At 35.2% G+C, this 24,334-nt stretch overlaps 1 pseudogene across 1 annotated transcript; it reads left to right on the forward strand.

Moving 5' to 3' along the window:
• The first annotated feature begins 1,357 nt into the window (after positions 1 to 1,357).
• Positions 1,358 to 24,327, forward strand: LOC308657750 (heterogeneous nuclear ribonucleoprotein C-like 2; annotated as a pseudogene). The gene is made up of 3 exons: positions 1,358 to 2,125; positions 22,748 to 22,757; positions 24,077 to 24,327. The product of its transcript is annotated as a heterogeneous nuclear ribonucleoprotein C-like 2 (transcript).
• The last annotated feature ends 7 nt before the right edge of the window (positions 24,328 to 24,334 follow it).

Below are 24,334 nucleotides of genomic sequence, written 5' to 3' on the forward strand. Positions count from 1 at the left end.
ATGTTCTTCACCAAAAATGATTAAAGACAACCAACAATAAAATAATTAAAAAAAAATGATTAAAGGTGGGCTGTCCAGTTCCCAACTGGCTATACCCATCTCTGGAGCTACTACAAAGGATCTTCTTAGCAGAGCAGAGATAAAGGTCACACACATTGGGCAATCTATTGCCTTGGGAGAGACATGGATAGTTAGAAATGCCAAACCTAAATCTCCCTGGCTACCATACTGAGAGAAGATCCTCATGTAATTCACTCATGGCTTCCTGCAGTAATTTTTCCTTTTTATCAATGTGATTTATATCATAGAAAAATTAGAAAATACAGAGGTGAAAAAGAAGAAAATAAAAATAACTAAATGTACTATTACTAAGAGTAACTCCTTTTACCTTGGCATATTTACTCTTTTAACACAAGTGGTGGCTGATTAGGTGCTAAGACTCCTAATTATCATCCCAAGCCCTATCAATTAGATTTAATTTTATCAATTTAAGTTTAGATCTAAATTTTCAAGGTTGTGTTTATGAAATTATATACTTCACATAGAAATGAAGTTTCAAACTGCTAATAGCAAAGACTACACATGAAAATAACATTTTAGGGTATAAAATTTGCTTCTAGGTCAAAAAAATGACCTATTACTGTTATATTGTATTTCTTCTTCCATAAAATCCTAACACTTCATATTTAAAAAAAAAAAAATCTTACTGGGCTGGGGATGTAGCTCAGAGGCAGAGCACTTACTTAATCTGTTTGAGGCCCTGGTTCAATCCCTGGCACTAACAACAACAACAACAACAAAAATCCTGAATAAATTGCTTAAATTCACACAAGTGCCTTTTTTTAAAAAAACACCTTTATTTCATTCATTTATATATGGTGCATGAGGATTGAACCCAGGGCCCCAAACATGCTAGGGGAGCACTCTACCGCTGAGCCACGATCCCAGCCCTTACAAGTGCCTTTTTAAAGTTAAAGATTTATCATTCTGTGAAGAGAGGAAGATAGCTGTTGCAGCCATCTTGCTGACCTCCCCACATGGAACTGGCTGTGGAAGATTCAGAATCAAACCTCTTCTCCTTCCCTGCTCCTATGAGATTTCTTTTTTATTTTTATTTTTATTTTATTTTATTTTTTCTTAAAGAGAGAGAGAGAGAGAGTTTTTAATATTTATTTTTTAGTTCTCGGCGGACACAACATCTTTGTTGGTGTGTGGTGCTGAGGATCGAACCCGGGCCGCACGCATGCCAGGGGAGCGCGCTACCGCTTGAGCCACATCCCCAGCCCCGAGATTTCTTTTTTATATTCACTTTTTTTTGTTTTTGTTTTAGGCTTTGTGAGAAACCTTATCATCAAACATGATTGCTAGCAGTATTACCAAACAAACAAACAAACAAACAAAAACAGATCCATGCTCGTATAAACTCCCATGTATTCATTGGGGATGTCAACCTTCTTGTGGTCAAGAAGTCTGATGTAGAGGCAGTCTTCTCCAAATGGGTTGCTCGGTTCATAAGGCTTTGCCTTCGTCCAGTATGTAAATGAGAGAAACACCCTGGCTGCTGTAACAGGAGAGAATGGCATAATGATTGCTGTCCAAGTTTTAGATACCATTCTGGCTGCAGAGCCAAAAGTGAACAGAGGAAAAGCAGGAATGAAACAATCTGCAGTGGATAGGTATGACTCCTCTTTTGACATGGAGTATGATTTTCAATGGGATTATTATGATGGGATGTAGAGTTACCCAGCATGCACTGTTCCTCCTCCTCCTTTATTGCTAGGGCTGTAGTGCCTTCTAAATGCCAGCGTGTGTGGAGAAACATGCTGTGCCAAAGTGGCTTCAATTTTAAGAGTGGACAGCAGGGATCTTCTTCCAAGTCTGGAAAGTTGAAAGGAGATGACCTTCAGGCCATTAAGAAGGAGATGACCCAGATAAAACAAAATGTGGATTTTCCACTGGAAAGCCTGGAGAAAAAATTGAAAAAGAACAGAGCAAACAAGCAGTAGAGATTAACAACGCTAAGTCAGAAGAGGAGCAGAGCAGCAGCTCCCTGAAAAAAGATGAGCCTGTGTTTTTTGCTGAAACCACAAGCATAGTTAAGGGAACAGATACTTTGAAAAAAAAAGTAAAATATATTAAGAGTATATTAATAGAGTCATGATTCACTTAATGACAGAGACATGTTGTGATAAACACTTCATTAGACAGTCTTAGTATATTTACACGAAGCTAGCCTGATATTATAGCCTTTAGGCTGTATGTAGAGCCTATTGCTCCTAGACTACAAATCAATACAGCATGTTACTATACTGAATACTGTGGAAAGTTATAACACACCAGTAAATGTTATATCTAAGCATATCTAAACAGAAAAGGTGCTGTAAAATTACTAGGCAATAGAAATTTTTCAGCTCTGTTATGATCTTATGAAACCACTGATATGTATGTGGTCCATCATTGATCAAAACAACATTTTATGCAGTGCATGACTCGTGAATGTAATATATATATGTGTGTATATATATTTATATATATGTATGTATATATATAGTTATAGTTATATATATGTTTATTACATATATATGTTTATTTCCTACACAACTACTAAGAAACAAATGAAGAAACTCTCTGTTGATCTAATCAATTAATTTAAACGTCTGCTTTTCTTATATCACTACAACAGAATTTTCATTTGAAGTTTAGATTATATTGATCATTAATCCAAGAAATACTGGATTCATTGACCTATAATTGTGAATATTGAAACAGTTTATCCATATTTTCACTTTAAAAATGTTCACACTTTTGGAGCTATGAAATTCTTATTTATTCAAAATTTGGTGTAAATTCCTTGTTTTCTTTTAGATTTGAACTATTTTTTTACTATAATTCTTTTTTTTCTTTTTTTTAATTGGTTGTTCACAACATTACAAAGCTCTTGACATATCATATTTCATACATTAGATTGAAGTGGGTTATGAACCCCCAATTTTACCCCAAATGCAGATTGCAGAATCACGTCGGTTACACATCCACAATTTTACATAATGCCCTATTAGTAATTGTTGTATTCTGCTACCTTTCCTATCCCCTACTATCCCCCCTCCCCTCCCCTCCCATCTTCTCTCTCTACCCCATCTACTGTAATTCATTTCTCTCCTTGTTTATTTTCCCATTCCCCTCACAACTTCTTATATGTAATTTTGTATAGCAATGAGGGTCTCCCTTCATTTCCATGCAATTTCCCTTTTCTCTCCCTTTCCCTCCCATCTCATGTCTCTGTTAAATGTTAATCTTTTCTTCCTACTCTTCCTCCCTGCTCTGTTCATAGTTGCTCTCATTATATCAAAGAAGACATTTGGTATTTGTTTTTTAGGGATTGGCTAGCTTCACTAAGCATAATCTGCTCTAGTGCCATCCATTTCCCTGAAAATTCTATGATTTTGTCATTTTTTATTGCTGCATAGTACTCCATTGTGTATAGATGCCACATTTTTTTTATCCATTCATCTATTGAAGGGCATCTGGGTTGGTTCCACAGTCTAGCTATTGTGAATTGTGCTGCTATGAACATCAATGTGGCAGTATCCCTGTAGCATGCTCTTTTAAGGTCTTCAGGGAATAGTCCAAGAAGGGCAATAGCAGGGTCAAATGGTGGTTCCATTCCCAGCTTTCCCAGGAATCTCCAAACTGCTTTCCAAATTGGCCGCACCAATTTGCAGTCCCACCAGCAATGTACAAGTGTACCCTTTTCTCCACATCCTCGCCAGCACTTGTTGTTGTTTGACTTCATAGTGGCTGCCAATCTTACTGGAGTGAGATGGTATCTTAGGGTGGTTTGGATTTGCATTTCTCTGACTGCTAGAGATGGTGAGCATTTTTTCATGTACTTGTTGATTGATTGTATATCCTCCTCTGAGAAGTGTCTGTTCAGGTCCTTGGCCCATTTGTTGATTGGGTTATTTGTTATCTTATTGTCTAATTTTTTGAGTTCTTTGTATACTCTGGATATTAGGGCTCTATCTGAAGTGTGAGGAGTAAAAATTTGTTCCCAGGATGTAGGCTCCCTATTTACCTCTCTTATTGTTTCTCTTGCTGAGAAAAAACTTTTAAGTTTAATTAAGTCCTATTTGTTGATTCTTGTTATTAACTCTTGTGCTATGGGTGTCCTGTTAAGGAATTTGGAGCCCGACCCCACAATATGTAGATCGGAGCCAACTTTTTCTTCTATCAGATACAGAGTCTCTGATTTGATATCAAGCTCCTTGATCCATTTTGAGTTAACTTTTGTGCATGGCGAGAGAAAGGGATTCAGTTTCATTTTGTTGCATATGGATTTCCAGTTTTCCCAGCACCATTTGTTGAAGATGCTATCCTTCCTCCATTGCATGCTTTTAGCCCCTTTATCAAATATAAGATAGTTGTAACTTTGTGGATTAGTCTCTGTGTCCTCTATTCTATACCATTGGTCCACCCGCCTGTTTTGGTACCAGTACCATGCTGTTTTTGTCACTATTGCTCTGTAATATAGTTTGAAATCTGGTATCGCTATACCGCCTGATTCACACTTCCTGCTTAGAATTGCTTTTGCTATTCTGGGTCTTTTATTTTTCCATATGAATTTCATGATTGCTTTATCTATTTCTACAAGAAATGCCGTTGGGATTTTGATTGGCATTGCGTTAAACCTATAGAGAACTTTTGGTAATATCGCCATTTTGGTAATGTTAGTTCTACCTATCCATGAACAGGGTATATTTTTCCATCTTCTAATATCTTCTTCTACTTCTCTCTTTTGGGTTCTGTAGTTTTCATTGTATAAATCTTTCACCTCTTTTGTTAGGTTGATTCCCAAGTATTTTATTTTTTTTGAGGATATTGTGAATGGAGTGTTTTTCCTCATTTCCGTTTCAGAAGTTTTGTCGCTGATATACAGATATGCCTTTGATTTATGTGTGTTGATTTTATATCCTGCCACTTTGCTAAATTTATTTATTAGTTCTAGTAGTTTCTTTGTAGACCCTTTTGGGTCTTCTAGGTATAGAATCATGTCATCTGCAAATAGTGATAATTTAAGTTCTTCTTTTCCTATTTTTATGCCTTTGATTTCTTTCGTCTGTCTAATTGCTCTGGCCAGTGTTTCGAGAACTATATTGAATAGAAGTGGTGATAGAGGGCATCCCTATCTTGTTCCAGATTTTAGAGGGAATGCCTTTAACTTTTGTCCATTCAGAATGATGCTAGCCTGAAGCTTAGCATAGATAGCTTTTACAATGTCAAGGTAAGTTCCTGTTATCCCTAGTTTTTCTAATGTTTTGAACATAAAGGGATGCTGTACTTTGTCGAATGCTTTCTCTGCGTCTATCGAGATGATCATATGGTTCTTATCTTTAAGTCTATTGATGTGGTGAATAACATTTATTGATTTCCGTATATTGAACCATCCTTGCATCCCAGGGATGAATCCTACTTGATCATGGTGCACAATTTTTTTGATGTGTTTTTGTATTCGATTCACCAGAATTTTATTGAGGATTTTTGCATCTAGGTTCATTAGAGATATTGGTCTGTAGTTTTCTTTCTTTGAGGTGTCTTTGTCTGGTTTCGGAATCAGGGTGATGTTGGCCTCATAGGATGAATTTGAAAGAGCTTCCTCTTTTTCTATTTCCTGAAATAACTTGAAAAGTATTGGTATTAATTCTTCTTTAAAGGTTTTGTAAAACTCCGCTGTATACCCATCTGGTCCTGGGCTTTTCTTGGTTGGTAGTCTTTTGATGGCTTCTTCAATTTCATCCATTGATATTGGTCTGTTCAAATTGTGTGTATCCTCCTGACTCAGTCTGGGCAAATCATATGACTTAAGAAATTTATCGATGTCTTCACTATCTTCTATTTTATTGGAATATAGGTTTTCAAGATAATTTCTAATTGTCTTCTGTATTTCTGTAGCATCTGTTGTGATATTACCTTTTTCATCCCGTATGTTAGTAATTTGAGTTCTCTCTCTTCTTCTCTTCGTTAGCATGGCTAAATGTCTGTCGATCTTATTTATTTTTTCAAAGAACCAACTTTTAGTTTTATCAATTTTTTCAATAGTTTCTTTTGTTTCAATTTCATTGATTTCTGCTCTGATTTTAATCATTTCTTGCCTTCTGCTACATTTGCTGTTGTTTTGCTCTTCCTTTTCTAGGGCTTTGAGATGAAGTGTGAGCTCATTTATTTGTTGGTTTTTTCTTTTTTTGAGGAATGACCACCAGGCGATGAATTTTCCTCTTAAAACTGCTTTCATTGTGTCCCAGAGATTCCGATATGTTGTGTCTGTATTTTCATTTATCTCTAAGAATTTTTTGATTTCCTCCTTTATGTCTTCTGTAACCCATTGATCATTCAGTAACATATTGTTCATTTTCCATGTGATGTAGGATTTTTCCTTCCTTCTTTTATCATTGATTTCCAGTTTCATTCCATTATGATCAGATAAAATGCATGGTATTATCTCCACCCCTTTATATTTACTGAGGGTTGCCCTATGGCATAATATATGGTCTATTTTTGAGAAGGATCCATGTGCTGCTGAGAAAAAAGTATATCCATTTGATGATGGTTGATATATTCTATATATGTCAGTTAAGTCTAGGTTATTGATTGTGATATTGAGTTCTATAGTTTCTTTATTCAACTTTTGTTTGGAGGATCTGTCCAATGGTGAGAGAGGTGTGTTGAAGTCACCCATAATTATTGTGTTGTGGTCTATTTGATTCTTGAACTTGAGGAGAATTTGTTTTATGGATGTCGCAGCACCATTATTTGGTGCATAAATATTGATAATTGTTATGTCTTGTTGGTGAATGGTTCCTTTTAACAGTATATAATGACCTTCTTTATCCATTTTGATTAACTTAGTCTTGAAGTCGATTTTATTCGATATGAGGATGGCCACCCCTGCTTGCTTACGAGGACCGTGTGCGTGGTATATTTTTTCCCATCCTTTCACCTTCAGCCTGTGTATGTCTTTTCCAATCAGATGTGTCTCCTGGAGGCAGCATATTGTTGGATTTGTTTTTTTAATCCATGATACCAGCCTATGTCGCTTTATTGGAGAGTTTAAGCCATTAACATTCAGAGTTACTATTGATATATGGTTTGTACTTCCATCCATGTTTGATTATTTATCCTTTTTTAAAAAAATTTAGTTTGTTTCTCCATGATTATCTTTCCCCTCGCCCTCTGTCTTTACTGAGGCACTTCCCACTGATGGTTTTGGTTATTGTTTTTCATTTCTTCCTCGTGTAGTGTTTTGCTCAAAATGCTTTGCAATGCTGGTTTTCTGGCTGCAAATTCTTTTAACTTTTGTTTATCATGAAAGATTTTTATTTCGTTGTCATACCTGAAGCTTAATTTTGTTGGATACAGAATTCTTGGTTGGCATCCATTGTCTTTTAGTGTTTGAAATACATTGTTCCATGACCTTCTTGCTTTCAGTGTCTGTGATAAAAAATCCGTTGTTAACCTTATTGGTTTACCCCTGAATGTAATCTGTCTCCTTTCTCTTGTAGCTTTTAATATTTTCTCTTTGTTCTGTATATTGGATATCTTCATAACAATGTGTCTTGGCGTTGGTCTACTGTGATTTTGTGTGCTCGGTGTCCTGTATGCATCTTCAATTTGTATATCTGTTTCCGTTTTTATTTCTGGAAAGTTTTCTGTAATTATTTCATTCAGCAGTTACTCATTCCCTTGGTTTGAATCTCTGTACCTTCTTCTATCCCGATGACTCGTAAGTTTGGTTTTTTTATGTTATCCCATAACTCTTGGATGTTTTTCTCGTGATTTTTTACCAGCCTTTCTGAGTTCGCTAGACTCTTTTCAAGATGATATATTTTGTCTTCATTATCTGACGTTCTGGCTTCTACTTGCTCCACTCTGTTAGTGATACTCTCAATTGAGTTTTTAATTTGGTTTATCGTTTCCTTCATTTCTAGAATTATTGTTTGATTATTTTTTATAATCTCTATCTCCTGATAAAGATGGTTAACTTCTTCTTTTATCTGTTTATGTAATTCATTCTCAATGTATTCTTTCGCTGCTTGAATTTGCTGTCTTGTATCCTCTTTAAGGTTCCATTCCATCTGTCTAAGGTGTTCCTTGAGTTCTTTATATGACCATTTTTCTGATGACTCTAGGTCCTCCTGAATATTTAGGCTGTCCTGCATTGCTTGTACTCCTTTTCTTCCTTGCTTTTTGAAGCTGCTCATGTTACTTCTTGTTAAAACACAAAAGAAGAAAAAAAATAGGAAATAAAAAAAGAAAAAAAATTTAAAAAAATAATAAAAAAAATTAAATTAAAATTAGAAGAAAAAAATTTAAAAAATTGTAAAAAAAATTTAAAAAAACAACAAGAAAGAAAAATGAAAATGAAAGAAAAACCCAAATCAAAAAAAAAGAGAAAAGAAAAAAAAAGTAATAAATGCAGTCTTAGAGTTTGATTAACTTCTCTTCCAGTAGGTGGCGCTGTGCCCTCCAGGCCAAGATTCTCCTGTCAATACGCGGGAATCAATCACTGTGCAGCAGCTCCTCCCAGACTGGGCGAGTCTCCAATCCTGAGTGCCTAGGGCCTCCTCTTGTGTCTAGTCACTTCCCACTTTTACTCTAGCCAGGCCCCTCTCACGGGTGCCGCTCACCACAATACTGGCTACACGCCAGGTCTGCTGCTCCCGGGAGCCCTGTTTTCATGAACGACTGGGCACACTCTTCCAGTTTGCCATTCCCTCAGACCCTAAGTTTTTAGAGCTTGGGGCTGAGAATCCTCAGCAAATTTTACTTGCCCTCCGGTAGCCACGCCCCCGGTAGCTGGTGCAAGAGGCCTCAGCAGTCAGCCCTGGTGGGAGCGGTACTTCCGCGCCGCGGGTCCTGCGCCACCTCTGATTCCCTCGGGCTGGCTATCGTGCTCACGGGAGAGCTGGGAGGGGCCCTTAAGGTTTCCCCAATGTGTGGAGAGGGAAGGCTAGGGAATTACACACCTGTAGCCGCAGGTTTCAATGAAGTTATCTCCTCCGCCGCAGTCTGATGACGTCAGTTCTCTGCCATGGTGGTATCTCTTGCAAATGGCGACAGTTCGTTTCCCTTTGCCGGGCGACCAATGCAACGGGTGGGTCCTTACTGTCTCTCCCAAGCCCCATTTCAAACCTGTGGCCAATACCTATGAAGGCTCGGTAGGCATTTACCTCCGTAGGATGAGAAGGGCTGACCAGTTGTTTCAGCCGGATGGATTAGTGCTGAGGCACAGCTGTTTGTCTTCAGGAAGCAGGCAAACGGGAGCTTGAATTCAGCCGATCCGGGCTCAGTGTGTGTTCTGAGAGGCCCAGACTGTTCGCCCCAGATCCACGTCAGCTCAGCATTGCCTAGTGATCCTGAGGAAACAGATTTAGGTTGTTTACGACTCCCTGTGCCCGCACAGCTGAAGAGGTCAGAGACTTGATCTCTCCGCACCGCGCCCGCCGCCATGTTGGAATCCCTCACTATAATTCTTTAAAGTATATGGGATTTGGTAGATGACAAGTGAGACACTAAAGAAATTTTTCCCAAATGTCTAGTTCTTACAGTATCATTTATTGAATAATTTTCCATCCCACTGTTTTTGTTTCCCAAGACAATTTACGTGGAATGGGTATTGATAAATACCTATTGGGCATCTGTTGAGATCATCCTATGTTTTCTGATTCATATAATGTATATTGATGGGTTCACATCTTTTCAGTGCTAAGAACATCAATTATTAGGGTAGATTCTTTAAATTATTATTGACAGAGTATTTAGTTTCCATTTAAGAATTTTTTTGGTTATATTTTTAGTCTCAGGATTCTATTAGTCTACTAAAATGAGCTAGATAATTTTAATCACTTTTAAGTTCTGATTAGTTTATAAAATCTAGAAATTTCTCATTCTATATTACTTCAATGAAATGATCTGTCTAGACTCAGCGATATTTCAGAGAAATTCTTTAGTAATTTAAAAAGTGTGTATATTTTGTTTGTTTGGTCTTGGTCAACTATATAATGTTTGGATACATAAAGAACTTATGAGAAGAAAATTACTTTTAAGCCCACTTGCCTGAGATAACATTTTGGTGTAGTTCTTTCTAACCAATTTTAGTGACAAAATTGGCATTACAGTATATTACTTCTTTTTGATTTTTTATACTATGTTATGTGCTTATTCTCCTATAATTTAATATTTTAAAATATGATATTTTTATAAAACATTCAATTGGTAAACATTTAACTTTTTTATTTCTGATATAAGTAGTACATTATTTTCCTATGAGTTCCTCCAAAATACTTTTTGAAAAGTCAGTTCATATCTTGAGTTCTATTAATTTACCCTAATAACCTGTAATTTTAAATGATTAATTTTATTTTTACATTAAACAATTTAGAACTTCTACTGAAATTTATTTCAGTGAACAATAACAACCAATGCCCAAGTTAGTATTTTTGAGGACCAAGATTAAGTGGACAGCTTCTATAGATATTGACAAGACAAAACAAACCCTGGGAAGGTAACTTGGTGGTAGAGTCCTGGCTTGACATTCTTGAGGCCCTAGGTTCAATCCCCAGCACCACACAAATACACATACAAAAAGACTTGATGACTGATTGAATTGGTGGTGGATAGATGGCATGATACATTAAAGAAGACTTCTAGGTTTTTGGCTTGAACAAAACTGGATTTTACAAAAAGCCATTTCCCACTATCATATGTTAAATAATCTATTCCTGTTCTTTGGCTATGACACTTTGTAGTTTCTTCCAACTGTTAGTAAATCAGTGTGACAGTTATGTTACAATTATTTTAGCTTTACAATGTGTTTTAATAGTTGGAGAGACAAATCCTCTCTACCCATAATTCTTATTTTGAAAAATCTTTTGTCCATTTTCACCTGTTATTCAATATTAATTTAGAATCATTTTTTTATTTTATTAATATTTATTTTTATTTTTATTTTTTAGTTTTCGGCGCACATAATACCTTTGTTTGTATGTGGTGCTGAGGATCTAACCCAAGCGGCACGCATGCCAGGCGAGCATGCTACCGCTTGAGCCACATCCCCAGCCCTAGAATCATTTAAAAAATAATAATAATAATTTTAATCTGAAAACAGTTTTCTTCTTCTTTTTTTTTTTTTTTAAGCTCTCAGTATGAAGTTTTATACATTTCTTTATATAGATTCCACACATTTCTTGTTAGGATTATTCTAAGTATTTTGTTACTGTTGTTATTGTGCTATATTAACTGCATTGGATTTAGTTTATTTTATTGATGTAAGATGACTAGATTGTGGAAATGTTGAAGAATGCTACACTGATGATACTTTAGATCTAAAACTTTTGGGCAAGGACCCAAAATTGTTTAAGCCCAAATATAGCATGATTATATTTTCTGTTTGATGTTGCAAGCAAAATATATTCATTACTGAACTTGAGACTGCAGAGAAATAAGTAAAGAGAACTGATGAGTTTGTGAAAGAACTACAGTTATTAATATTTAAACCAGAACGTGGGTAGTGGGTAGTTGTTACTTGGCATGTGCATTCATGTCCAATGCCAGCACTGCCCAGTGCTAACTGCAATCACAGAATTTAAAGAATTGCTGAGCTATTTGGTAGAAATAAAATCCAAATTTCAAAAGAAATTTACAAATTTTCATTAGCATGAATTATACTTTAAGTTTTTGCAGCTGACTTTAGAGTGATGTGTTTGAATTTTCTAAGCATCTGCCTTGTCAATGTGACTCTACTTCAAGAGCGGCTGATTAAGCTAAAAGCAAACTATGCTCAACAAAAACCCATAGTATCCCTGAAATTTTTAAGATGAATATACATAACACACATTACTATTCTGAAATGTCTGGGTCTTTGGCCAAATTCTTGCAATATTTTAGTCTACCAACTCTTTTAATATATATTCTCTTTCTTGAACTATGGAAATCAAATCTAAGAGCCACTTTCGGTAATGTAAACCTGGATTGGGAATTAAGATGGGTTCTGTCTATACATAGTTCCAGTTTTGTTCAATAACAGCTTTATTGAAACATAATTCACATACTGTACAATTTACTCATTAAAGGTATACAAGTCACTGGTTTTTAGTATAACAACCATCAACAGTCAATTTTAGAACATTTTCATAATTTCAAAAAGAGTGCATACACCTCTGCTTTAAGCAACCACTAATCTACTTTCTGCCTGTATAGAATTCCCTTTCCATTTATACAGATCTCTTCTACCAGTTCATATGAGTGCAATCATAGAATATATGATTTTTATGACTGGCTTCTTCCACTTTTCTTTCAGATTCATTCATGTTGCAGCACATATCAGTACTTAATTGTTTTCTTGTGGTCAAACAATATACCATGATATGTATATGTCACATTTTAATTTATGTATTTGTCTGTTGATAAACATTTGGGTTGGGCTGGGGATGTGGCTCAAGCGGTAGCGCGCTGGCCTGGCATGCATGCGGCCCAGGTTCGATCCTCAGCACCACATACAAAGATGTTGTGTCCGCCGAAAACTAAAAAAAAAAAAAATATTAAAAAAAAAATTCTCTCTCTCTCCTCTCTCACTCTCTTAAAAAAAAAACAAAACATTTGGGTTGTTTTCATCTTCTGGTGATTCTGAATACTGCAATAATCATTTGTGCACAAATTTCTGTGTGAACATGTTTTTATTTCTCTTGAATGTATACCTAGAACTTCTGGGTCATGTGGTAACTAGATGTTTAATGATTTGAGGAACTGCCAGGCTGTTTTCCAAAGTAGCAATACAATTTTCCATTCCTATCAACAGTATATGAGAGCTCCAATTTCTCTTCTTCTTTGCCAATATGTGTTATCTGACTTTTGGCTATTGTAGTGGGTATGAAGTGGTAGTCCCTTGTGGTTTTGATTTCCATTTCCCTTGTGACAATGATGTTAAACATCTTTTCATGTGTTTATTGGCCATTTGTGTTTCTTCTTTGGAAAATGTCTACTCATTATTCTTTGTTAGTTATTATTGAGTTTAAAAATTCATTACAGTAGATGCAGATCTCATATCAGTTATTTTTCTTATTCCTTAGGTTTTTTTCACTTTCACTTTTCTCTTCATGGTATCTCTTGAAGCACAAATGTTTTAACTTTTGATGAAGTCCAGTTTGTAGGTTGATTTTTGCTAGGAGCCACAAGCATATATACGATGTATGGCACCTTTGGTTGTAAAGTGACGCCAGCTAGCCACTGAGATGATTATGTTAAAATTTACATTCATATGCAAACTGGACTCCCGCTGTTCACCTTGGCCTGCTACCGGACTCAAGTTACGGGACTTTACGGGACTGCTGGAGAGTTCCCATTGGTTGGGGAAGGATAGTAGGAGGGAATTCCGGAGGAGGTCGGGGGAGACGGGGGGGGGGGGGGGGGGGGTTCCGGGACGCGCGGTTCCGGTCGGACACCCTCGTGGGAGGACCGGTTTTTGACTTGCTGGCGCTGAGAGTGTTAGCGGCTTTTTCAAAATAAAGTTTTTGTTCCTGCTTGAGTGGCTCGTGATTTTGTGCCCAGCCAAGACTGCGGCATTAGTGGCTCCTAGCAGATTTTCTTTTAGAAGCTGGTGCTTTTGTTTTCACATCTAAGAATCTTTCACTAGCTACTCAGGGGGATTGCAAGTTCAAGGCTAGCCTGGGCAACTCAACAAGACCCTGTCTCAAAATAAAGTAAAAACAATTAAAAGGCTGGGGGTGTAACTTAGTAGTAGAATACTATTGGATTCAATCCCCAGCATGGTGGGGGGGGAGGGGGAGGAAAAAGGAAAAGAAAGAATCCTTTACTAAATTCAAGGACTTAACTCCATGATGAGTTAGGGATGGGTGGCAGAGTGGTTTAGTACTGGGGGGAATTGAACCCAGGGGTGCTTTACCATGAGCTGCATCCCCAGTCCTTTTTTTTTTTTTTTTTTTTGGAGGTAGGGTCTCGCTAATTTGATGAGGCTAGCCTCGAACTTTCAATTTTCCTGCTTCAGCTTTCTGAGTGGCTGGAATTACAGGCCTGAGTCACTGTGCCTAGCCTACCTCCATGTTTTCTTCCTCTTTTTTTTTTTTTTTTTTTAGTTGTAGATGAACACAATATCTTTACTTCTATTTATTTTTATGTGGGGCTGAGAATTGAATCCAGCACCTCACACATGTGAGGCAAGCACTCTACCACTGAGTTACAACCCCTCCATATCTTCTTATGGATATATTTATAGGGTTTGCTTTTATACATAGGCCATTGATCCATCTTTATTTTTGCAAATGGTATGAAGTAGGGTCCTAGTCTTTTGCATGTGGCTATCTAGTTGTCCTAGTACCACCTATTAAACAACAGCTCTTGGTTCTTGAGCAGTTATATATAAAAGTATTCTAACTTTGAAATTAATTGGAGAGTACTTGTCCCATAATTTGGCACCTTTATATTAACAAAGCTGATTATTTGGACACTGCTTTGTAAGTCTATAGAACTAAACACTTTTGAATAGCTAACAGACTACAATACCATTATTGTTGATTTAAAATATACATAGCCCTTTTTGACTGTTGTGATTCCCTACTGAAAAACATGAAAACCTCAGAAGTATGGCATAATCTTCACTTCCACTCTTTCACGGTAGTTTCTATCTTACCATTAAGTGACAGGAACAATCAAGATCATGAGATTTAGAGGAATCAAAATGTGTGGGAACAGTGGAAACCAATGGTGACTGGCTAGATATTATAAGAGGGCTGGTAGTAAGAGAGAGAAGGGGTTAAGGAGTAATGATAAAAGTGAAGCTGCAGGAATAGTCCTGTAGATGCCTGGATTGGATTGGAGTTGGCCCCTGGGGCTACAATAAACAACAACTTGGAAAGCTTAGAAGCTGTAACTCAATGTTAAAAGTATTGTTTAACAAGAATTTGCTTCTTAAAAATGTCATTACCTTTTCTCTTATTCTTTTAGGAAAACAAGTTGTTTTCCTATTCTCCCACTTTCAAGTAAAATACAAAAGACATAGTAAATTAAGATGGGTAATAATAACTCCCAGAATTAGATAATATTTTTATAGGTTGATTCTAGAGCTGAGTTCTGTTTTGACTAAATACATCTTGTAAATAAAAAAGGTTTTCTTGAATGTTTTAGGGAGACAGTAGTAGACTATTATACAACAGAAAAAACTTAGGTAGCTTGTGTTTTCCTTAATGCTCCTTAGAATTCTTTGACTCTTTCTCATTTTATAAATGTCCCCTGGATTCAACTCTGACTTTAATTATTACCTATATGAAGATGACTCCCCTAGCTACATTTCTTTAATATCCACACATATTTCTACTTGACCACACATTTTTTTTTTAAAGATAGAGTGAGAGAGGGGAGAGAGAGAGAGAGAGAGAGAATTTTTTAATATTTATTTTTTTAGTAATCGGCGGACACAACATCTTTGTTTGTATGTGGTGCTGAGGATCGAACCCGGGCCGCACGCATGCCAGGGGAGCGCGCTACCGCTTGAGCCACATCCCCAGCCCCTTGACCACACATTTCTAACTGGGAGTCAACAGGCTTCTCAAATTTAACTTACCCCAAATTATTCTTAACCCTCTCTGCTTTCAGCCTATGCTTTTAAAATCTCTTTATTTCACTTTAATGGCACCAGTGTCCATCTAGAGAACTAAGCCCGATTTGTCAGTAGTACTTGATTCCCATCCTTTCTCTGACCTTATGTATTCATTGCTTCAAGTATTTTATACTTTATCTTTCAAATTCACCCTCTTCTCGCCAGCCCTGTTTCCATAGCCAAGTCCTCAAATCTCATTTGAATAGTTTTCTAATTCCTCCTTCATCATTTTTTTGCACCTGACTTGAACAATTACATTTATTTTGATTCATCCTTCTCCATCCTTTTTCACATTGTCATTCCTTCACACAGCTGCCTGTTTCTTTCGATTTTAATTGAAATTACAAAAGCAATATAGCCACATCAAAAGTTATAAGTATTATGTCAAAGAGTATGAAAATTTTTAACAGCTGGATACATATTTTTGAACTGAATACAATTTCCAGGTTCACCATACATCACTAGATACTTTATTGCAATGTAATAGTACTTTTTTAGTGTTAACTTGCAGAGGTATTCTAAAATGCAAATTTTTCATATTTACCTGTGTGGAGTAAAATCCAAGCTCTTTTTAGACTGGAATACCAGTACCAGCCTCTACATTCTATTGAGATTTTTCAGATTATGAATAAAACAAACTTTCTAGTGTAACTGTAAGTTTTTATATATTCCTCCCCCTCTTTTGAATGGCTGGTTTCTTTCCTCCCTAAACTAGAAAATTATTTATCTTTAATGTCCAAATTTTACTTTTTTTTTGGTGTGTGTGTGTGTGTGTGTGGTGCTGGGGATTGAACCCAGGGGCTGTGCATGCAAGGCAAGATGAGCTATATCTCCAGCCCAAATTTTATCCTTCTTGTGAAACTTTTTCCAAAACATCCATGTGTCTTTGGTACTTTCACAACACTTTTAATACAAATATTGTTTATCTGTTTTAAATTCATCTGATCTAGTTTTCTGGGTTATGAGCTATATGAGGAAAAAGACCAGGTTATTCATTTTATATTCACTGTTTCCAGGACACGGGTGTAGGACATACTTGATAAATGAATGATCTATAGTTACTGTAGATACACAAATTCAAATTTTCATTAGGGAAATTAAACACTTATTTATTCAGGGACATTTTTTCATATTGAATAGTGATATCATGGTCAACATAGCTTTCAAACTAGTTTTCTGGTAAGCATTCCTTAAAGAGAGGTTTCACAGCAATATTGTAGGCAGATTTAAAACCCAGAAGATTTAATGTGACTACAGATAAGGAACTATCAAGTTTAAACTACTAGCCGAAACAGACAAAAATTTTTACAGAAAGCCTGTATGATGTGCAGAAAGTTCTTTAAATTAAAAACACTTTCACATTTATAAAGTATTGTCAAATACTACTGTGGCTCCTCCAAATTCATAGTAAAAGCCACTTATCTTCAGTCAAGCAAAAGTTTGTTTGCTTAGCTGTGATCTCAAGGAATTATCTGAATGTATTGAAGAAGGCTAATACTGATGTTAGAATTAGAAAGAAGGCAATACGAAGTTATACCAGAGAGGTGGTTTAGAAACTATGGAATTCAACAGTGTAAGACAGTTGATAAATCAGAAAGATAACTACTAAAGACATTTGGGGGTTTGTGCTGTTTTTTTAAAAAATTAATTAATTATTATTGTTATTTGGTGGTAATGAGATTGAACCCAGGGGTTTGTGCATTCGAGGGAAACACTATCAATTGAGCTAGCTAATATCCCCATCCCCTTTGTACTGTTTTTTTTTTTCTTTTCAAAGAGAAATATATAAAGAACAATATTTAAAACAGTGTTTGTGTGTGAGTACAAATTTCTGACTAAACTTTTATATTAAATTTGTTAGGGGTAGAGAAATTCTTTACTCAGACATGATTTTGTTCACTGGATGATGCTTTCCTAATGTAACTATTCCTTTCTCTGGAGAGGTATGAGCTATAAGGATTGAGCTCTTTTCTTTCCTTTGGCTGTAAATTTATTGATATAGTCAGTCTTAGATTGTTAAATAGAATCTAGATAAAACAGAACTATTTACTATATGCTTTAGATTCTGGAATTTTTACTTCAGTGACAAAATTATTAGTTTTTAATAGACTTTAATATGCATTAACCTGCACATATCAAAAAGGAAATGGTTCTTGGTAACACTATTGCAACTTTATTCAGATGATTTTTAAAAGATCATTAGTAACTATTTTTTCCACATATGAAAACATTAACAAAATTAAAATATAATTTTAAAAGCTCAGGCTGTTCATAGAATCCTAATAGCCTGCATTCATCACAACTTATATTTAATGGAAGCATATAAATAGAAGTAGGAATACTTGTTTATTTGCGTTTTGGGCAATAAAATTACTTTAGGACCGATATGAGATGAATTTGTTTTAGATATCACTGCCATGATTAGAACTGACTTGACACCAGATGCCAATATGTAAAATAACATCAGTACATTATAACATAGCATTATAAAAGAACTGACCTGCCAGAGGTTTATTGTATACCTTCTAGTACACTACTTAATGATTTGCTTCTAAGTACCATTTACTTAGAGTTAGTGATTGCATATTGAATTTGTATGACTGGTCACATATCAATGAAATTAAATCTTTCAAAAAGACTTAATTTTGTCTAGTTCATAATGAAGATATGCTTCATGTCTTATGAAAATATTAAGTACTCAAGAAATAGATTTTTGGAATGAATAAACATAAGTTAAAAAAATACATACATACATACATATATATATGGCTAAAGCTTGCCTGGATCCTTTGTCCTGATTTGGACAGTGTTTCCATAAACCTTGTAATGACTAAGGACTAGGCTACTATAATTCTGTTTATTAATTTAACTAAAAAATGCTTGGGTATTTAATTTTATTTTGACAAATGTTAGCTAACACCCAGGTTTTTTTAGAAACTTCAAATAATCATAAAGAGATCATCTCTATTCATTTAATCCATTCTCTGAGGCATTCTGAGGCTCCCAGAAGATAATAAATAAACTAACAGTGAAGTTAGCTACTGTATTCCTCTAAATATTTTTCACACAAAAAGGTGTTACATTCTTTGCAATGGTTATAAAGGGTAGTGGAAACAATTCTATTCTCTATTTTATAGTGAAACATCATTATTTTACTTCACTGTAACACTTTTCTACCAAAACATATCCCATGTTTCTTAGATTAAGTGCATATAACTCTAACATAAGTTCAATCTATTTATTTGTACATACTTTATTTTTAAACATGCCTTTAAAGAATCCAATTTCAGCTTTAAATAAATATATAATTACTAAGAATGTTCACGTTACATCTGGGTTGCAGTTCATCATGACTGTCATTGTTTTCTGTTTTTCTATCTTAGATTATTATACTGACACATTCCCAGTTTCAAATTTCTATTTGAGTTTCTTTGCTTAATGATCAGGAGCTTTTGTTTTGTTCTAATTCACATTTCACCATCCAAAGGAAGAAAATCAGTACCTTAATGTTTGCGTATTTTACTTGTTCAGTTTTCATCATCTGGTTTTAAAAGAACTTTCTTTCATTGCAAAGATTCTTCTATGGTCTGTCCTTAATTTGAGCACAAGTATATTTTTTCAATTTGCTTTCTACAGGTAATTTTGACATTTAAAATTACCACTTTATCCACATGATATATTGGCAGCCAGTCTCTCCTTGCTTAGAATTGTCACCCCATCCACATTTGATACATTGGTAGGCTTTCTCTCCTTCCTTGCTTTTTGTTAGACTAAACTCAAAGAAAACAGCTGCTACAACAGTTAATTCAAAACAGGAAGTCATGTGGTCTTCCTTTCCTTTCTACTCCCATTTTTAAAGACTGATTTGACTCCCCCTGCTGGTCAGTAATATATTTGTTTCAAAGTTTAATAGGTTATGTATTGCATCTATGAAAATTTGGCTCAATAATTGAATTAGAAGTTCTTTCGCTAACTCTCTAGTAATTTTTATCTAGCTAAGGTTTTAACCATCCTAGGACTTATCACTTAAAGGGACCTGGCATCATGTCCGAAAAACAAAATTCTTATTAATGCTTTTAAATAAAATGCACAATACTGAAATCTACACATAGAAAAAAAAAAGGTGATAGTAATGTCAGAACATTTCAATATAACAAAATCCTTCTTTTATTCTTTTTGGTAAGATTTTTTTTTTTCATTCCAAGATGGCAATTTGCTTTGCTCTGTGATTAATAAACACTTGTTTTAAATTTAAAGGAAAGCTGGGATGAAATAAAAATATCTTTTGCCTCACATTTATTATTTTGCTGTATCAGAAATGTTAGATTAGAAAATCTACAACAGATAAATAAGTCAAAAATCTAACACCAAATGTAGATACACTAGAAAAAAAATTCCTCCTTAGAATCCAACTATATTTGGCATTTTAACAACCTAATTTTATTTCCTACTCTTTATCTTAAGATCATCTTTCTGAAACCAGTATCAAATCACTAAAATATCATAGTGCTTCCTCTAAAATTCATGTCTGATTTCAATCAGAAATTTCTAACATTCCTCTTTTTCCATTTTCTAAGGGGAATGAATAAAGAAAGACATGAAGTGTAGAAACTAAACTGTAAAAAACATGAACTACTGAAATTAACAAAAATAAAAATTTCCTTTTTTTTTTTTGCCTTTAACCCAGTGTAAGAAATCCTTTTTACTAGGCAGCAAACACACACAAAATGTTTATTAAAACATACTTTTACCATCTTTGAGGTACTCTTTTCTTTTTTGTATTTTAAATAAAAAATGCTAGTCACAACCCTCTAAATTACTTTCATGTTATATTATGGTTCATGACCAATAGTTTAAAACACTAGTCTAGGGCAGACACTTTTTGACTACAAACTAATCTATGCAAAGGGGCAGTTTAAATAACTTCATGTTGAAATTGTATTTCAGAGATGCATTTTAAAGGGCCCTACCCTATAGCATTGTTCAGTGAAACATGGAGTATAACATGTAACTGGTCACTTTTAGAAACATAAGGTATAGATAGATAATAAAACCCATAGAGAAAGATTAATGAAAGGACAAAACTTTTTTTTGAGGGGGTACTTGGGGTTCAACCCAGGGTGCTTAACCATTGAGTCACATCCCCAGCCTTTTTATTTTTTATTTTGAGACAGGGTTTCACTAAGTTGCTTAGGGCCTCACTGAAGTTGCTGAGGCTGACTTCGAAAGTGTGATCCTCCTGCCTCAGTCTCTGGAGCCACTGGGATTACAGGTCTATGCCACACCACCCAGCCAAAGCTTATTCTTTAAGACCAGAGTAGAGGCCAGAATAGAAGACCAAGATGAACTGAAGACATTCATGGGAGAAAAATTAATATAATCCAAACAAATAGATAAACACATTAAATAAGTCTCAAATACTACCACAAATTGATTAAGGTACTTAATTTTTAAAAAACATGAAACATTTAAGTCATTGGATATTTCTATAGTCTGCCCTCAAAATCTGCATCCTGAATTAACTCTTCATCAAATTACTTGAAAGTAATTTAATTATCCTAAATATGAAATAATTTAGGAGTCTAATCTCTAAAACATATATAATCTTTTGCCTTTCCTCAATTTTTAAAATTTATTCCTGTTAGAGATAATTTTATCACTAACAAAGGGTAACTGGCAGGCAAAAAATACACGATTTTCTAAATTTTTTTTATCCCTATCACTTCATATCAAATTGCATTTATCTTGAATATTATTCAGAAAAATAATAATTCATAATTTGTCAGTTGTGTCAATTTTTGGTAATGACATTTAATACAGATAGTTAAATTCATTTAATACAGATACTTAAAATTCATTTAAATTTTTAAAAATTAAATTATAATTAATTGATCAAAAATACATATGAAAATATCCAGGAATATTCACCACAAATAAAACTGAGCCATACAACTTATTTCTTAAAGCAAGGAGACAATATTAGATCAGATTAAATATCAAGTTACCTTCCAAACTAAAATTGACAAGGATATAACAGTGAAATATAAGGCCACCCAAAATGAAGTGATTTTGGACATAAAAGACTGAAAAATATAAAAATTAAACAAACTGATGGTATTAGGAAGAAATAAATAAGTAAAAATGAAAAAAAGACAATTAAATCAAGAAATCACTATTATTTATAAGAATTCAACTTGGATACCTAAATTAAGGCAAGCAAAATACTAGTTGATTTGACAGGAAATATTGATAGGCACTGAAACAATTTTTTCCATTCTAATATCTAGAAAAATTTTGTATAAAAAGTATATAAATTATATATATATATATATTTATGTGTGATATATATATATATATATATATATATATATATATACACACACCATACTTACATATACATATATCACACATAAATACACACAAAAAACCCTCAAAGGCAATGACCATGTCAGTTTTCATTCATTATTTTATATCAGGGGCCTAGCATAAGGTTGATTAGCACCAAATAAGTTCATACCAGTATATTTAAATGTGTGAGGGAAGAAACAAAAAACAATAAGATTTTAAATTAAAACTTTAGATTGAATGTTAAAATAATGTCAAGACTTTGTACCATGTAAGTTTATCAACCACTGTTCCCTAGACATGCAAAATTATTAGTTCATCAGTAACATTATGAAAATATACAGAAAAGTAATTGTGCTTCCATAAGCAAACTGTAATTGTATTTTGAAACTGAAAAACAGATTCTGAGTTACTTGTATATTACTTAAAGCTATTCTTAAAATTAACGGGTAAACCTATAATGAATAGACTATTAGAAGAATATAACAATGTTTAATTGATGTATTAATACTTGTAAAATAGCTGCCCAGGTTGTCTTGTCAATTCTCCAAAAAAATCAGTAAATGAAACATGAAAATTTCTAACAGCATAACCAGACACTTATATATAGCTTCTAGTTACTAGTATATTTACTTATTTCAATTTAAAAAGCTTGGTTTTCTAGCTACTATGAAATAGAGTTTCTCACATTTTATAGTTTTAAAAAAATCATTTTCAATTATTATATTGCTATTCCAGGTGCCAACAGGTAAGTAACTATAAACAAACAGCAAACCAAATGGTATATTTAAATATCTGACCTCCGCTTTCACTGAACCTTTTCTTTTGAAGAAACTAAAAATAAATCTCTAGCTTTTGCTTTATTTGAAAACATAAGTAGTAGCCATGTCTGATCTTTATATAAGGTCTCCTAGCCTCAGAAGTACACACCTTTTGAATCACTGTGCCTGGCAAACATTTTATGCCCAATAAAAGACTTGCTGAATGAACTTTTCCAGTAGTGCTGGATTTGGGCCGAGCCAACCAAATTCTCAAACTTCAGTTCAGTGAAAATAGTATGTATTTTCCAAAAAAGGTGGCAGGATGAACAATGCAGTTTGTGAGACCCAGGAAACACAGTAAATTGAATTAGCACACTACAGATATGATCACAGGATCTCCTAAACACGGTTCTCTAGCATGCCTATTTACAAAGACCTAAAATCAAATAATGATCACATTTGTGGGCTCCTGGTGCTGTAGCGGTAGAAGCGATCACTTTTTTCCAGAACTCTGTAATAAGCTTCCATTTTTCTGCCTAAATATTGTTTCCAGTTTTCACCATCTTTCATAAACTTCTCTACAGCGTAAGTACTTATTACAGGATAGAACGCAGAAATAAGGGAGAAGGGTATCAAGAGCATCTATCGTGTGGCATCATTCTAGCCGCTGAACATAATACCAGCGGAGAAAAATAAAACCTCCTGTCCTCCTGGAGTTTAACCATCTACCGGGGAAAGAGAATAAGACAAGCAAGAAAGATCCGTAGTATCTGAAGGATAAAGCGAGAAAGGAGGCAGGGAAAGCTGCCCTTTAAACCATGGCCCCGGAGATGACATTTGAGCAGAACCCTGAAGATGAGAGCCCTCTGGATGCTTGGGAAAGTGACCCCCCGCAGAGACAACAGCAGAGCCCCCCCCCCCCCAGGGCAGGCCCCTCCCGGCGGAGGTCAAGGCTTTGGCAGTTAGGCATCCGCGGACGAGAAGGGAAGCCACGACAGTGACTAAGGCAAAGGAGCAGAAGATCTCAGTCCCCTCCTTGACTTCGGAGGCAAAGGCTAACGTGTAGGCAAGCTTCCCCGACTTTAGGCGTATTGACATCTATAAACACAATTAACTTGACTTAACTGGATTCGCTGAGATGACAAATTTCGTCCTGTTTAAAACCCGCTTACCTACTGCACTTTTTACCTGAATAGCCCCTTTTCATCTACACAAATAAACAGAACAGAGATCTGAGGCACGATGAGGTTACTTCTTGTTTTACAATAAGACTACAACGGGTACGGTAGGGTACGTATAATCACAGGTTGTACTCCAGCCTCGTCCAGTGCCTCAGTGTTTTCAACGGAGGAAAACGTCCGAAGTCCGCCGGCCCCAGCCAGCCCGCGGCCCCCGCGCTCGGCTCCACCCACACCTGGACGCCCGGCCCGGAGCCGGCTCCGCCGCCAGCCGCTCCTCGCTCGCACAGCGTCGCCTACAGGCCTTGGCCTGACAGTTAGGGAGGAATCAGAACCACCAACAAAAAGCAAGTCCAGCAGCGACTACATATTTCCATAAATAAATG

This window comes from Spermophilus citellus (assembly GCF_964194105.1).
Source record: "Spermophilus citellus genome assembly, chromosome: 1".
Taxonomy (NCBI): domain Eukaryota; kingdom Metazoa; phylum Chordata; class Mammalia; order Rodentia; family Sciuridae; genus Spermophilus; species Spermophilus citellus.